Source organism: Amblyomma mixtum, chromosome 2, assembly GCF_055824585.1.
Source record: "Amblyomma mixtum isolate Tamu chromosome 2, ASM5582458v1, whole genome shotgun sequence".
NCBI lineage: Eukaryota > Metazoa > Arthropoda > Arachnida > Ixodida > Ixodidae > Amblyomma > Amblyomma mixtum.
Genome location: NC_143013.1, coordinates 71114560 through 71123687, shown reverse-complemented (window position 1 = coordinate 71123687; position 9128 = coordinate 71114560).

The window sequence follows — 9128 nt, the reverse complement described above, 5'->3', positions numbered from 1 at the left end:
GAGATTCTCAAGTTTTATCGCGACAACGGGATCTCCTCAGTTACATCGGCCCCCTACCACCCAGCGACAAACGGACAAGCCGAGCGCTACGTAGCCGAGCTAAAACGCGCCCTTGAAAGAGATCAGACAGGCTCGCTGCAGCGCCGCCTTGCGCGCTTTCTCTTCAAGCAGCACACGACGGTTCAGAGCACAACAGGCGAGACCCCCTCGAAAATGATGTTCGAGCGTGAAATGCGAACCCAGCTCACAGCCATCCTCCCCGAGCCAAAGGCAGAGACGTTCCGGGAAGAAAAAGCAATTCCGCGCTGCGGCACGCTTAATGAGGGGCAGCGCGTCCTCGCCCGACAGTTTCTGAAAAAGCCACGCTGGGAGGAAGCTACAATTGTCAGACGCATAGGCCTGCGCTCTTGGCTCGTCAACATACATGGCACAGTAGCACGCCGACATCTCAACCAGCTGCGTAGATTTACGACGCCGTCTGAGAGCTGTCCGTCAGCGGAGAGAACACGTGCACCATTTTCCCACATAGCCTGGCACCTCTTCCCGGAAGAAGAGACTTCGCCCAGGACAGACCTAGGAGACACAGCGAACAACAGCCAGCCTACAAGTGTTTCTCCCCCGAGCGCACAAAGCCAGCGCGCCTCCACGCGTCAGCGCCGACCCCCTGCACGATACCAGGCAACTTTCTAAGGGGGAAGGAAGTGTTGTGTCCCCTTATCGCTTTTGTGTGTGTGCGCCCCCTCCTAACGACCACTCGCATTCCCCTCCTAACGACAGTTCGCATCCTCCTCCTAACGACCACTCAATCCTCCTCCTAACGACCGCTTGCCCTTCGTCGCACGCTGTCACCAGATGCCCCCCCACGGTGCGCCCCCGCACCCTCCTCCTGTTCTGGGAAGCCACTCCCTCCCGTGGACGCTTCTCAGCTCCCTCCTTTCTTCGGGCGGCCAGTTCGGCTGCTGCCTCGGTCGACGCTGGTCGCACCCTCTTCAGCTTTAAATAAACGAAGTCTAAAAGTACCGTGTGCGTCTTTCGCTGCATTCAACACAGCGACCGGACACGACAGAGGGAATGGAAGGAGAGGAGGCTCGCTCAAAGATAGGTAGAGAGTGTCTGCTGCGCTGGGGTGGGCACAGGCCCTTTAAGGCCGGCAACACTCTTTTGCTTCACTTTTTATTTTTATTTTTTTTTTAAATAAACCACTACCACCACCACCACCTGTGCCCTGTGCACTGTCTGCCTCCGTGTCGCTATCTCTCTAGAGATCAAAGAAACAGACACCCATCTCAAGACGGCTCGAAACACATGCTCGCCGGTGCCGCTGCATGTCTGCAACAGGTCGTCCTTCAGCAGAGCTGGCGGTGGCGTGGTTTGAAAACGGCGGAACGACGCGCGCCCGGACGCGGCATTTCGCAGATGTGACCAAGCGTCGAAGCGGGGCTGCTTTTACCCTTTTGGCTGAGCGCACCACCGCCCCTGGCGTGCGGCCATCACTCACGGTTCGAGTGAGTGATTTTCCAGGGGGGTGCAGCCGCCCACCCTTGCCCCCCCCTCCGGACGCCCATGGTAGCCCCCGAACTTCAAGCCAGCGAGGAGAAAATGAATATCTCACCTCTGAGCCCGCGGGGTCATTATCAGTAACTTTTCTTGCTCAGAAGACATTGAGTACGACGGTGGGTACACCGAGGTCGTGAACCGACGCCCATAAAGGGAGCTCCGCGGGATTTCGAGGACGTGCGGGCCTGAATTCGCCAGTCGTCCCAGCAATATACCAGTTGCAGTGGGCAAACAGTTTCCTTTACCTGATGTCGCTGTCGCACCAGCAGAATACTTGAATTCCTTCAACAAACTCTCTCCTTAAAGGTGCACTGAAGAGGAATCTGAACTCGTATTTTTCCCGCCGGAACTCGATCTACACGATCTGAGCGTTCTTCGAAACTTCGAATTTTCCCTGTGCGGCCGATTTCCCTAATTTGGATCCGATTAAACGTCCCGGCCTTCCTTTTTTTTTTAATCCCCCGCAGACGTTGGCAGGAGTCGACCAACCTTTCAACCAGTCCCGTGGCGGCTTGCCGCTCTGCCATCAGCGGAGTGATACATAGTGATCGGCGAAAGCAAATAGTCCACGCGTATTTTTATTTCCGTGGGCCTAATTTGCAGCTATGTAGTCTCTGACTAGTTCTATTTATTCACGGAAACCCAAAAAGCAAAATAAAAGCGAAAGCAAAGCCGCCATGCTGCTGCCTGAAAGGCCCTCCATGCGTTGGTCAACTCCTCCCACTGTCTGCGGGGAATTTAAAAGAAAGGTGGGAGCTGGACGTTAATCTGATTTGAGTTAGGGAAATCGGCCGCACAGGGCAATAATTCGAAGTTTCTAAGAATGCTCGGACCGTGTAGATGAGTTCCCGCGGTAAAAAGACGAGTTTAGATTCCTCTTCAGTGCACCTTTAACAGCTAGTTCCTGAGCAAGTTAAGGAGTTCCGCATCAGCGCCAAGGGGGGTGTCCTCTCTGTTGATGTGTCGTCCGGTCAACCTTGGGCATCAAGGCCGTATGGAGCTGCGGCAGTATACGGGACGGCCATTTTTCGCCGACGGAAGTGCAACGGCAGCTGTGATTCCGGAGCAAACGTGGAAATTAAACGGTGACTTGCCGAAGTTGCTGTAATCCGGTGTGCGCATAACTCCCCTTTTCTTTAACATTGCTCTCATCCCCCTAGCTCCCAAACTGGATCTAATCACGCACCTAAGGCATACCCTATACGCTTATGATATTACCACATGGACCACTAATGGCTCTGACAGGGAAATTGAAGAAACTCTTCACTAAGCAACAGACACCATCTCCGCTCACGCGTCATCCATCGGGCTCGAATGTTCCCCCTCTAAATCCGCGCTCTTCCTAATTAGACCAAAATCTGGCGCTTACCCGCCCTAAATCGCTTTACAGGGATACCCTATCCCTGTCACACCCACCCTCCGCATCCTTGGCCTCCACCTGCAGGATTCTGGACGAAATGAGCATGCCCTTAAAACACTCAAGTCCTCCACGCAATCCGTGTTGCACCTTCTACGCCGCGTATCCTCCCTTAAGGGTTTAGACGAAGCGGACGACATGAAAGTAGTGCACGCATTTACGCTTAGCCGGATTCTATACGCTACCCCATATCACAAACTGAACCGTACGGAAACCGAACGCGTGAACACCATGATCCGCCTCGCGGCTAAGGCAGCCCTAAACTTACCTCGTAGCACTTGCACAGCCAAACTCCTTGCCCTAGGCATGCGTAACAACCTTCAGGAACTAGTTGACGCGCACCTTCAGACACAGTACAATAGACTTGCCGCGAGCGCCACTGGCCGCCATATACTCTCCTCCCATCGCATCAACCAGACAAGCCTTATAGGCACCCTGCGCATCTAACTCCAGCGCGACGCGCGCGCCGCTGGCTGCGCGCGCCGTCCCGAAGCAGTTTTGGGCGTCCTTACCGAGCAAAAAATGGCACATAACAACAGCAGGACACACTGCTGTGTTACAGGATGCAATAATGCGTATATAAATTCGCCTGGGACAAGGTTTTGAGGATTTCCGACGCGACATTGGGAGAGTGCCCGCCCTTCGCGACGGGCAACACGCACGCGCGGTTTCTGGTTTAGCAGTGGTCAAACCCTTGCAGAAGCTTACTTGACTCATGCATGGCTGTAAACAATATGTGGGCTCAAAAAGCCACGCCGAAACTCGCCCGCAGTCACACGTTAGGAAGAAGCCCAAATTGTGCGCTGCAAAGAATCGTTTACATTAGTTTCAGCTATGCGCGGAATCCTTGCTCACTTCCACTGCGCCTTGTCGTCCAGCGTCTTTTTCGACAGTAAAGGCACGTTTTCAGTGGCAACGGCAACATGCTCCAGATAAATCTTTGCCTCCACGTTTGAACGACTGGGTGATAATTTTGTACAATAATCATAAATCCTAATGTCGAAGAATCAGGGCACTTGTACTAAATTCGTAGAAATCAAACAAACCTTGCAATGAAATTCTGCCTTTTGAGCACAAACTTTCTGCAAGAATCCTGCATGATATAGCCAGGATACCCCTTTTTTGCAGAATCCCAGTAAAAAAGCTTTGTTCCCCGCAGGAGTTTCAGTGCGCGCAGGTGCTTCGCCGCAGCTTGCATTCTCTTCTGCTTGCAAAAGATCGTTCATTGGACATTTCATATAACCAAAATACTGACGCACGTGTTGTAGCGATAATGGCCTGGCAGTTGCTGAAAAAAGAGAAAATATGAGTGGCAGATTACGCAATTGGTACATCATTTCAAGGCGTATTTTGGACAGGGTATTCCACATCGAACACCGGAGGTGCGGCAAACGAGAATGTTATGAAGTCAGGTTTGTGCCGTTCGCTCAGAAACTGGAGTTTTCTAACTACCTTTAATGCTATGCCGCCTGGTCGTCTTTGAAAGTTCAGGGTAAGCCTTTCTAAATGCAGGAACACCCCAGGCTTGCAGGTGGCTCGTTTTGCAGAGCATTTTACACCGCTCCAAAAGCACGGCAACGGCAGCAGCGTGTTTACATTTGCCTGCCTTGCAACTGCAGCTGGCGGCTACACGCTGTCTACGGGAAGATAGCTACATGATAGGTGAAAGGTATTAGATAGAAATATTTCTTAGCGTTGATCTGATCGTTTTCAGTGGCGCAGTGATGCTTGTCAGCGCAATGCACCGGGGAGCTAGATACGCTCCCGTCGCACGACACCACCTGTTTCACATTGTGTACATGGCCTGCTTCAAAAAGCTTCGTTCCTTTCCTGACGTTCGCTCTTCGAAAGAATTTTTCAGCCTCATGAATGAATAGGTCGGAATCCCGCCTCCACGAACAGCGGCAGCCGCTAGCAGACGCCATCCCTTCGCAGTCGCGGGGCGAGCCTTCCTGACAGGGACGAGGAACAGGCCGCGCGGGGGAGCTGAACGCAGCCTCGACGGTGGCGGTGCCTGGCGGGTGCAGGGTGCCTATAGCCATCCCTCGACACACCCGTACCCCTCTATAGTTGTGAAACCCCTTTCTCGAAACGTCCATCTCCAGTATCATATCCCTCGCCGCGTAGCTCGCGCTAATGCCCTTCATAAGTATTACGGGCAAGATCACGATGTCATTTGGATAGACGCCGCATGTACAGCGCATGAAGCGGTAGCAGTTGGCTGCAATCCAACCCTACCCCGCCCCCTAACGTCTTCCCTCGGGCTCTACGCCCGAGGAGGCAGATGAGGCCGTCATAGCCCTAGCCCTTCTATGTTCGGACATATACATCTTTAGCGACATCAAAACTGCTCTGTACAGCTTTGCCAGAGGCAGGATTCACACTCCTGCCTGGCATTTGTTGCACATCCCTACCCAAAATTTACCATGCAGGGAAGAGCTCCAGTGGGTGCCGGCTCACTCTGGGAACCCCAGGAAACGAGGCTGCCGATAAATTGGCCCGAGGTTTGATTTTCTGGGCTCAGGACAGTCGCGATTCTCGGGGGAGCGGGCGCACACCTTTGCAGAGCTTACGCAAATACCCCTTTGGGCCGTCGGAATTACCCCCCTCCTCCCCCCTTTCTTATGCACTCCCAACAGACACTCTTAAGACGCCTCCAGACCCGCTCTCTGTCGTCCTCTGAGCTGTTATCCCACTATTGTGGCACGTCCCCTGCATGCTTCCTATGCGGTGACCCTCACGCCACTCTCTCCGACATCCTTTTCGGCTGCCCTGCTGATCCTCCCCCGCAGGTACAGCACGCAACCTCGAGCTGGGAGGCCCTGCTCACGTCTGCAGACCCGACATCGCAGCTTGCTGCGGTGATTCGGTGGTGGTGGTGGCGAAAAACATTTATGATCGATTAAATTTTTACAGAAAGGAGATTGGGGTAGAACCCTATTGGCCCTTTGCCCTCACAATACTAGGTGAAGCCCCTATTCCGGGGCCCCATTGGCAAGCAACGCCGCCCGCGTCTGTTGAACCAAGACCTTCTGGTCTTGGGTTTGATTGACACGCCCAAACCATGTGGAAGGTGTCAGCCACCTCCCCACAGAACTGGCACGCGCCATCAAAGGATGTATTGAAATGTTTAAGCGCCGCCGGGCACAGTACAGTGTTAGTGAGAATTTTGAAGAGGCGCTCGTCAGAGCGATCCAGTCCCTTACAAAAGGCCGGGTAGCGCCGGTGCTCCTCCTTGTAGTAATCGGTGATGTGTTTGAATGTAAGGGCCAGATTGTCTGATTGGGTGGAGTCCCTGGTGACCGGGGGCCCAAATCAGGTGCGTGGAGTTGGATCTTCGCATCGGCAGCTATATTGCAGTAAGCGCCAGGCAAGCGGGGTAGCCCAGCCCAGCTCCTAGTTCCGACAGGCCCCTCGCGAGTAGGTGATGATGTGTTCCGACTTTGGATTAATGAGAGCCATAGCAATGGCAATCTCCTCCGCGTGTGTCTGGCTGCCGACGTCATGTCCCGACATGACCAATCTAGTGCAGTGCAGGACCGCGCAGTGGCTCAGAGACCCAGCGTGGTCTAAAACTCCTTGCAGCAAATAAAGTTTTTCTGTCTGTATGTGCGCATAACTGACATTCTCCGCTTTGGACGGTTGAGGCAACGCTAATGGCTAGTCTAGTAACGTTGGTCAACCGCCGTGGTCCCGTTCATGACGCTCCCGGCAGCTTCGTCAGTCGTCGTCCTCGGTGGCGTCAAGGTCGTCGTCGGCGAAAACGAAGTTCATGTGGTTCAGACCCGAAGGCACAAGGTCCAACCCGCTAGCGAACTCCCAGAGCTGCTCCAAGGAGGCGGCACCTTCAGCTGTTGCAGCTATGTCAACCGCGGCAGCCTCTACCCCGACAGGCGCCGCACCCGTACTGCTATAATTCGGGAGAAGCCGGCTTTCTCGAAGCAGTGGATGATGGTCAAATTCTTCAAGTACCTCCAGGCTCCGCTTGAGAACAAAATCGCATTCCCCAAAGGGGCTTTCATGTTGGCCACGTTGTCGGTAGTGCGGGCATCGATGAGGAGGCGCTCGATTACTCGGCGCCGGTAGTGGACCTTGAAGTTGGCAATGGCCCCCTGATCTATGGGCTGCACCTTGGCGGTAGTATATGGGGGAAGGAACAAAACCTCGACACCGCTCAAGTCCGCGTTGACGTGGTGCGCACTGGAATTATCAAGCAGCATCAGCACCTTGCGCTTCCTTCGGAACCTCTCTTTGTCGAAGTCGGCGAGCCACTTGCCAAAAATGTCTCGCGTCATCCATGCCTTCTTATTGCTTACGTACGTCACAAACCGCGCGGCTTCGCTAAGACGCTGTCTATATATAGACAGCATCTTGGCGAAGCCGCGCTGTTACTTGGATTTGCCAATAACAACCAACAAGACTCTCTTGTCCGAAACATCGATGTGTGCGCAGATCAGCATAGTGATCCGGTTTTTTCTGTCCTTTTAGCCCACGCATTTGTCTGTCTTCGCCGCAAGCCCTGGTAGCAGTTGGAAAAACAGACCGGCTTCATCTGCGTTGTAGATATCCTTGTCGGAATATGCAAGAATCCGATCGCGGTGCATGCTAGGCCATCCACTGCTGGAGCGAACCCTGACAATGTTTTTACATGTGATGCCGTGCCTCTCCTTGAAACGCTGGAGCCACCCAATTCCTGGCTGGAAGTCTTCGTGATCGAGAGCGAATCTCAAGTCCTTGGCCTTCGCCAGCAAGATTGGTCCACTGAGCGGAATGCTCTTCGATCGCATATCCAGGAACCACTTGTAAAGCACGGCTTCTATATGTCACCGTAAGTAGCGCACCGGATCCTCTTTCGGTCTCCGCTGCCAACATCATCGTCGAGAACGGCGTCGATCTTGCTACCTACCGTTCTTGGTTATTGCTGAAAGTGTGGAGTGCGCGATTTCATACTTCTGTGCGATATCGCTCATGTTTCGGCGCACTTCGTCCAGAATAGCGCGCTTCGTCTGCAAAGACAACACCTTTCTCTGCCCCGTAGAGGTGCCGGGGCTCACAAAACTCGACGTAGTCAGTAGGCCGGCCCGTTGCCTTAACCAGACAAGTTAGTGGTCACGGAATAAGAAAGCAGCGGAACGAGGCAGGAAGGCGAGTAACTCTAAGTGCATACAACGACCATGAAAGCGGCGCAAAGGAGCGCTTCCAACACGCACAGCTCTCCGATCCCTGCTTCGAGCGCCAAGAACTCAGTGCAGAGAAATCCAAGAACCGTGATTAGCCCAGATGGTCACTCTCCGTGATGCCACCAACCTGCCTTTTTCTCTTTTTTTTTTTCTGCCGTGCGGGATGGCGTGCCGCTGGGGTGGCTGGGGCGTCGAGCCAAGCAATGCAGTGAAGTCACCTTTGATTTCGCTGGAGAACAGACTCCGCTGCGAATGTTGCCGTCAGCCGAGTTCTGCCGTCATTTTCGCCCAAAAATTTGCCTTGAAGGCATAACAACGTTTCGAAAGAGAGATTATTTTTGGGTTGGCACGAAATCTGTTCGCTATATCCGCAGACGCGCTTTTATTGACTTCGTTAAGACAGGACCAAAATTACGATAGAAATGCTGAATTGGGGACGGGAAATTAAAATCCCTTCGTTATAACCGCTATTTTGCTGTAAGTGGCTTTGCTACAACCGGGCTAGACTATTTATTTGCAGGTTAATTTGTGAATATAATAATATTGCAGAATAGAGAAAAACATAAACTGAGGTGGGAAGCCTCCCCGGATATGATGCCCAGAGTTCAGGGCCTCACTTGCAGTACTTAACAGGATGGCGCAGGTGATAGAGTACCACTGGTCGTACAGGGCCCTGCTAGACGGCGTCTTGCACTGGGAAGGTGGTTCTGGGTGGTGCTGAGGGAGGAGTCGGGCACTCCCATGTGGAATGGAAGAGAGTGGGATGCGCACCACAAAAAGGGCCTATTTCAGGGTAATGTGCGAATTAAAAAGTGTGCCTAAAAGCAGGATGGGGAAAGTGTTAGTCTGGACTTGGTGCCAAAAGGCTGCCTCCTCTTGATGGAAGGACACATGCCCAGGTGTCCAGATGAGGTGGGTCTTTGGAATGCGACAGGTGCGATGTAAGATATTTTGTGTGATAGGGGAGATAGAAA